This window comes from Lutjanus erythropterus, chromosome 10 (assembly GCF_056507025.1).
Source record: "Lutjanus erythropterus isolate fLutEry1 chromosome 10, fLutEry1.hap2, whole genome shotgun sequence".
Classification (NCBI taxonomy): Eukaryota; Metazoa; Chordata; class Actinopteri; order Lutjaniformes; family Lutjanidae; genus Lutjanus; species Lutjanus erythropterus.
This window is the reverse complement of record NC_139326.1, coordinates 8,511,903-8,520,470: the sequence shown is the minus strand read 5'-3', so window position 1 is coordinate 8,520,470 and position 8,568 is coordinate 8,511,903.

Below are 8,568 nucleotides of genomic sequence, written 5' to 3'. Positions count from 1 at the left end.
TCCTGCATGCTATATACACTGTATATAGACATGTATACATGCATAACCACCTACTTCACATATAGCCATTCAATATTTATTTATCTGTATTAATTTTACATAATTCAGTAGAACACTGCATGAATCCTATAAGACATTAGTGTAATATTTTGTCATAATTAGCATATGAAATCTTGATTTGTGGCCAAAAACCTGTTTTGTGAGCTCACAGTGACCTCTGACGACCAAAATCTAATCAGTTCGTCCTTGAGTCCGAGTGGATGTTTGTACCAAGTTTGAAGAAATTTCCCTCAAAGCGTTCTTAAGATATCAGAAGAAAGGGATGAGCCAAAAACATAATGCCTCTGGCCACAGCTGTCATCTCCGTGGAGGCCTTCAAAAAAGGGATTTTCCAAAGTTGTGAATCACAGAAGTCCTTCAGCATACAGTCATGACTGTGCACAGAAAATAGGTAGAAGTTTAGCTGCAGGCAAACTCCAGGTCTATGACCAGGTAGTGTGTGCTGGTGTCTGTATCTGCAGAGACTCTGTCCTCTGCCTGTATTTTCTTGTTTTCTCATTATTTTTGCTGTGCATGTGACATTTCTGGGCGTCAGCCTGTTTACCAATGGTGTGTAGCACTCAGCCCATAACAATGCACAGGTTGTGAGGTCAGGACTCCATAAAAAAACGAAGCAAATTATGGTTACATCACATTCTGTCCCATTCCTCTGCTCTCTGTCTGTGAGAGCTGCAGAGAGAGATACACAACACATACGCTCACACAGGCGGAGCAGACTGACGACGAAGACAAGGATGAAGGATCGATTTGGCTGCAAAGAAAAAATATGAACTGTAGTCAGTGGTGAGGGACAAATTATTTTTTCATCCCGTTTGAACTGTGCCACAAATTAAACATAATGTAATATGATTTAAAGGATAATTTTTACCAATCAAGAAAGTCACTTTTGTTTTTAACTGACAAACATCATATGTGTAATTCATGACACAATTCAAACAGGATCAAAAAATTATTGGTCTCTCGCCGTTGACTAATGTTCATATTTTTTTCTAAAGTAAGGTCCCATGAGGCGGGACTTTGCCCCAGTATGGAGCTGTGGACATCTTTATTTGCACTTAAGAATGTAACCATTGTGGAGAAAATTCAGAAAATACCTTTTTATTTCTCTGATTCACTGCTTTTTGCTCACTAACGCTGCTCCCTCACTCCTCTCTGGCTCTTTTGACCACGACCACCGCTGTTCTTTCTCTCTGTCTCTTGTTTACTGAGCCGGGGAGGAGGAGCCAACCTTGAACGGTGCATTTACAAAAAGATAACCCTAAATTCTGAATATTCTGCCTTTAAAGTTCATAGAAATATTTGACTTGTACATATAATTGACCATTATTGCTTTTTATATAAATTCATACCAGTTCCATCTGCTTGTATGTATATAATAGTTCTGTACTTGGTTTCTGGCTGCTTATTTCTACATTTCTACTAGACTGTTTTCAAACTGTGTGTAGGTATGCTGGCATCAAATTAAAACCACAGTCAAATTCAGTGTGTGTCTTCTGATTGTGCCAAACTCAAAAGCTCAATGTCAGAGCCATACAGTCAAGGTTAACATATTACATCATTATTATTACAATTAATATTTGGGGTGGTGGTCTTTATTGCTATTGTTACATACAGTACAGTATATAACTCTGTCTGTGTAAATGACCTTTAGATTGTATATGTCACCCAGTCCACGTAGCTGCTGCAGGTTTGCTGCTTTTATCTAATCTCACTAAACACTGTCTATCTTCACGCACGTTTAACGTTGCATGTGTCCCACTGCAATCACACATTTTCTGAATCAAATTACACACGTAAATAAATATATACCCTTAATTACTGAACATATAGGAGCAGAATATCTTTGCCAAAACAGTTGCCAGGTCTTTGAGCCAGATACAGTTTCAGGTCTGTTTAGTCTGGAAATTCATCATTTAGGTTGAGTGATCAAAGGAAAGTTTGCAAAAGACTAAACTCCCGTAAAAATATATTTATATGCACATAAACAAAGGTAATGAGGATTTTTCTTCAAAGACCAATTAGTGTGACTTGGCTGTGCAATATTCAGTCATTGTGTCCAATTCTGATAAGCATTATTTTCAAGTTCTGCGACACTGCGGGCTTCCAAACACTCAAAGAAACCCTGCATGGGAAAAACAGACCTCCAAGGTGTAACGGTTCCAAAACCTATTTACTATGAATAACTCTGCAGGTATGTGTGTAGGCCTGTAACTATAACACATGTGTTTACAAGACTCAAAGGGAGAACATTTTAATGTAGAAAAATATGGAATAATAAAGTAACAAACAACACTTTTTTGCATGTACAAAAAGTAAAATGACAAATGCGGACAAGGCAGTATATAAACTATACAAAGATAAGATTTAGGTCTCTATCTGTTTTATTTATTATTCAAGTTTGCTTGGGAGATTAATATTAAAGACAGCGTGTGGCTGCAGCAAACACAGAATTATTCAGGTGGTAATAGTGTTTGTGATCGCTGGTCGTGGAGTTTGTAATCACTGGTGTACAGCACCAGCTTGAAAACACCAGAAGATGCATCAGAGGATCCTTGCACTTCACCAGAATGCTGTGCAGGTTTACACTTGGTGTGTATGTGGTTTCTAGAATAACAGAGAATAATGGGAATACCACTAATGAACTATAAGTGAAAGTCCTATCACTTTTGTCCACAAGGTATCAATACAATATGAGATATAAAGATATAATTCACCTTGACAGTTTCTTCTCTTTGCATATAGAGAAGAATTAACTCATGAGATTCCACAACTATATGAAAGAAGAAAGAAAGAAGAGAATAAAATAATAACAAATAAAACAAACAAGTAGCCAGTTAATTATCTTCCTATTGAAAGTGTCTAAGCCACATGTTGTCTATTAGGGATGCCCCCAAATCTGCATAAATTACTCGGGAAAACTCAAATAATCCAGCAGGTCGATTGCATCTACCTTCATCAATCACTGACTTATTGTACCTCCAACTGAATGATATTTTTATATGTGTGTATATCTTTACAGTAGAATTTCTTAGGTATTTTTATTATTGGAGATGTGGGTACAAATACAGTATCCATAAGTGACAATTTTCTCCATGTTTCATACTTTCAAGTAAGACAAACAAAACAAACAAGAAACAAAACAGACAGAACAACAGATAAAACCTCCTCAGGAATATCAGAAAATAAAACAGAAATCATCATCAGTTAAGTCTCAGAGGCACGACCATTGGCCAATTAAACAGAAAATGATTAAATAAATAAAAAATAAAATACTCTGTCTCATTTGCGGGTAGTAGTTTTACAAGTACAAACATATTAAGTGTCATAGGCCAGAGCATTAAACAGTGAAAATTTATACAAGTCTGCATAATTTAGGTGAAATTAGAGCTTTCAACACCGTCTAGTCCCTACTCTGAAGGCGATACTGACAGGTTGGCAAAATAAGAAAGGAAAGGCTGCCACTTTGTATAAAAAACATTCCTTTGATCCCTTCAAAGTATATTTAATCCTCTCAAAGGTTAAATATGACATTATATCTTGTAGCCACCCAGAATGTGATGGCCATGAGGAAGATTTTCAGGCTAACACAATCCTTCAGCAAGCTAAAAGAGCTGTGAATAGAATAACATCCTTTTGTTTGGTATTCAAGACTGAGAAGTACTGTAGAATCTCAATATACCCCCAGTTAAAGGGGAGGTGGTGGTGAGTTCAGACAGTTCATAAAACTTAGTTCAGCTAAATATAAAAAGAGAGATGAAGACAGATGGAGAGCACAGCTTGAGAGTGTGGAATGAATATTAGTTTAGAAAATAAAACACAGACTTCTGGTATGAACCACGCCCAATATGGTGTTCTATCCAAATACAGATACACAAATGTTGTTTTTAGGTGAACAGATACAGATAATGATGATGACAATAGCTCATCCTATACTTTCAAAGAGGGCACAAAATATGAATTATTCCTAATAATTGGTGCACTTAACCTCCTGTACAGCCAGCAAGACAACTAAACACATTCATCAAACTCACTGGAGTTAATTAGCAGACAAACTAAACAAGCCAATATAGCAATTAACCACTCAAAGTAGCTGATTGACTCCTGACATGCTGACTATTGAAACTGAGGAGGGCTGCTGTGCCTAAAATCTGTGTGAACTGCAAGCCTCTTAACACAAGTAATTGATAGTTCATTTACTTGTGACAGAAAAAAGCAAAAAAGGAGATCATCTGGTGAAAATAGAAACACGGAACGGCTGTGAAATTTTAGTACGTGAGTATACAAGGCGAAAATGCCAAATCAAATAAATAACGCACCCTAAAAACTACAGCACTGCATGTGGTGAGACAGAGAGGCTGCACCCAGCCCCACTACTCCCCTGCTGCTCTCTCCCACTCAGCATGAAAGAAACGGAAACCTGGCAAGTACGTACAAGATCTGTAGGACGACCAGTTCGGTCATGATGCGCCTATGAGATTTAATTAAATCACTAGTTCCCAACACGGGAGTTTCTTGAGGGATAATGAGCCAAAAATGTTGGAAAAACACTGAATGAAAGCCACAGTAAACAAAGAAGACATCAAAATGAAATAACCATAAGCAACAACAATCGAAACGCGAAGGCAGGGGAAGCCTTCTGTTAACATCAGTAGGAAGGATAATGATAAAAGCAAATCAGCAGCAGACAGCCGATGTTTGGATTTACTGCAGCCCTCCAGCTCAAAACACACTGCCTGTGGCAAATAAGGCAGCCCCTGGAAAATACAGCTGTATATTTTTTAAAGGAGAGACACTTAACAATATGGATGTCAGTGGGCTGGGAATAGGCTAAACATTAGACTATTTCTACAAACTAAAAGATCCGCCACACTGAGCAGAGGCACCAGACATACCAGTGGCGGTATGCAAGGAAAATTACTTAAAAACCACACAGCTGCCTGCAGCCAATAGCGCCGACCTGCCACAATAATATTTATACTTTATTGCAAAATCTTTCTCCTTTGCTCCACATGGGGAATGGCAATGGCCAGTACAGTGTTTACAGCCCAAAAGTGACATAAACCAACCATAAACCTCACACAGAGTGTCATTCAGGGTTCAGCCGCTGCTCTGATAGTGAAAACAGGCTGAAGTGTACCTGTTACAAAGCCCCGAGGGGGGCTCCAGTCGATGAGGTGTTCTGCTTTTGCTCAGCCGTGAAACTAGTAATCATCATCCCACAACATGACAGGCTGCGTCTGACTGCACATAAACATATTTGAGCAGATTTTAGAGATCAGAGGTTTTGGACTCAATATGAAGGGTTGGTGATATCTCAGTTTGGATTATTTGAAGTGGGGTTGTAAGAGGAAACTATCGATGGGCAGTGTATGAACTACAGTACATCCTGGTTAATTGAGCAACAAACGTGTTCATTCCTAGTTTTTAAATGTGAAGTATTTAAATGTATGTTTTATTGTTATTTGCTGCACTCAGTTTTTATTTTGGTTTATGAGATTTTGCTATACTCAGTTTACCATCTTTTTACCTCACTGTTCTAATCTCCTATTTTCATTAAAGCCCTTCTAGGAATTCGTGCTGCAAATTAGCATTCGCTACAAGCACGGTTTCTGTCCCTATCAAATAAACCTTAGATGCCCGTCGGCACGCTGCCAGTTAAGTGAAGCAGAGACGAGCACCATCATGGAAGCTTCCTCCTCTTACTCCTCTTTGCTTCTGCTACCTGAAGGGGGCGTGTCGAACGGCGTCTACTTTACAGCGTGCACTGATTATCAATAAGCACCTCATTCAACCCCACATCAAATAATTTGAACTATCCCTTTAATATGTGAAAAAACTGCATTAACTGAGATCATTTACTTTATCTATTTTTATCTTCCTTTTTTTTGTTTAATGTAGTTATATCAATTCAGTGTGCACCTCAGCTCATTATCTTGTGTCATCTGGCCACTATCAAATTAATGAATACAAGAGGTTTAATCAGAAAATGAGAAAGGGAGGCATCTATTCTGGACACTGGCCTGTAATAAGTTTAACAATGTTTTACAGATTTGAAGAGTAATTTTAATTAGCTTTCAATTAATTGCATATCGCAGCCACGGAGAAGTTTGCACATGCACGACAGGGATGTGCGCACACAAACACACACACACACACACAGACAGGCTGTGTATGTCTCAGCTTGTTTTGTTGTTGCCTTTCAAGTGTTTTTTTTTCCTTCCTATCAAGTATTCTCCAGCCTGATGTTTAGCTCTAACCAAACTTTAAAAACAAAACTTTAAAAAACAACAATGTTTTGTAGATTCAGCTGTCATAAGTTGTAAGGTATCCTCCCTGTGGTGTAGGAAGGTCTCTTACTATCATTTTCAACGTCAAAGTTTTGTCTGACCTCCTTTTTCAGATGCTGCAACCCAGTTAGATTGAGGATTGATTTTTTTAAATGACTCACTTAGCAAAGCTTGGATGCAGTTTCTTGCTGCACAAAATAAAGCATTACATTTTTCTCTTTTGTTAAAGAACATAACCCAGATTGGTTTCTAAACAGATAAATTGTCCCATCTAGTGGTGAACTGGGAGACTAAATGATTCATGAACAAAATTCCAGTCTGAGTCTGAAGTAGCCTGATGAAAATGTTGTTTGTTATTTCTGAAATACTTTGTATTACAGCACGATGTCTGTTCAAAGAGGTCACAGACCAGAAATAAAGCTCTTGTAACAGCCAAAACAATGTTTGGCCCTAAACGACCTGATTCTGTCGACACTGGTGTCAGGCTCTCTCATCAGAAACACCTTTAAGATCATTACACAGATGCATTTTCTGTTCACATGCTGACTATTCCTCCTTCCTCCTTCTCGACTGACTCCACCTGTTTTCTGCACCGTAACACCTAGCCTTTATTGTGCCATGTAATTTTACCCAAGCAGCCTTTGACAGATTTACAATGTCTGCATGCTGAGTCACCTCAGGCCTACACACTCTGACACATTCATACCTCAGGAATTGTTTCTGTGTCCTCCATGTCTCATAACATATTCCAGTCCTATTTATTTTAAGTCATAACAACCTCATGATGATACAGTGTTTTAAACAGCGCCGTTAAAATAAGAAATATGACACTGAGCAAATTAAACTGCATATTCATAATGAAGAATCACAGACGTTTCAGCAACATCTTTATAGGATGTCCTGATGATGCTGAACATCAGCAGGTTGGTTTTGTCTGCGATCAGGTCGCAAAGAAAGATTAATTTAATCTAAGATTAGTTCTAATCAGAGTTTAGCAAAACTAAGTATAAAATGTCTAAAGTATAAAACCAGATTTAAAGTTAAGCAGGGCTTTGTTGCAGAATTGCTCAGTGTAGTAAATCCAATTTAGTGACTTTTAAATTATGTAAATAAACAAAAAAATTAGAGTGCTGCCAGTACCTAGTGAGTATAAAAACAGAGGGAAACCATTAACTTTCAGCTGCTTAGTATTCATTAAAAAAAAGTTGCTTTGTTTGATAGCTAGCTTTAAAAAATTAAGGCAAGCTAGCTCAAACATTAACAAAACGCTGCACTGTTTGCCAGCTAACTAAATAGTAAAAAAAAAAAAAAAAAGACAGAGAGAGAAAAACGAAAAAAAACGATATTGTTTGCTAGCCAATTTTAACAAAACATTACATTGATTGCTAACCTGCAAAACACTTTTTAAAAAGTCATATTGTTTGCTTGCTGGCTTAAATCTTTGTTAGCCTACTTTGCCTGTTCACAATGGCTCAGCAGGGGAACTCTAATTCCTCCTGTGAGGAAAAAAACCGATGGTGTAATTATTACCTGGAGCGAAAGAAAGAAGAGACACAACATAAAACTCAATCGGGTTGAGTCTGTCTCTTCACTTTCTCTGAGGATTGTGATTATTTTGTTCAGCCCATCTAAAAAGAAAAAAAAAACTAGAGTAAAAACTAAACCAATTCTATACTAAAAAGTTTAGATTTTCTTAATTTTAAGCTACTTTAAAGGTTTGGTGCAATGTAAGTTGAACAATCATTTCAAAATGAATCCCTGATGTTGCAGCCCAGCCAAACCCTCTCGGGATTCTGAGAAAAATGAGAGGTTCTGTGTCTTTCTCCATTTTGAACATACTAAAATACTGTAAAGGCAAGTACTTTTCAAGCTTGTTTGTACACAATGGTTTATTGAGCATCTTTTTCCAAAACTGTTGTACCAGGTACACCTCTCTTTTTTACATTGCAGTTGTTGACTATTTTTGACATCAGCCTTCTTCAAATATGTGCATTTGTCTTTAAAGTGATATATAAGAATGCAGATTTAACTCGTAGCTTTAGATATTATTTTGTTGATAATTAACAAGTTATAAGAAGATATAAGCCTTTACAAGTTTTGATTACACTAATTTTACATTTCCTTTATGGGTTTTGTTTCTTTGTAATCACGTATGTGAGAAACAAATAAAAAAAATAAACATTTAACTTTACAAGATTCACAGAGTGTTTGAATGTGAAAT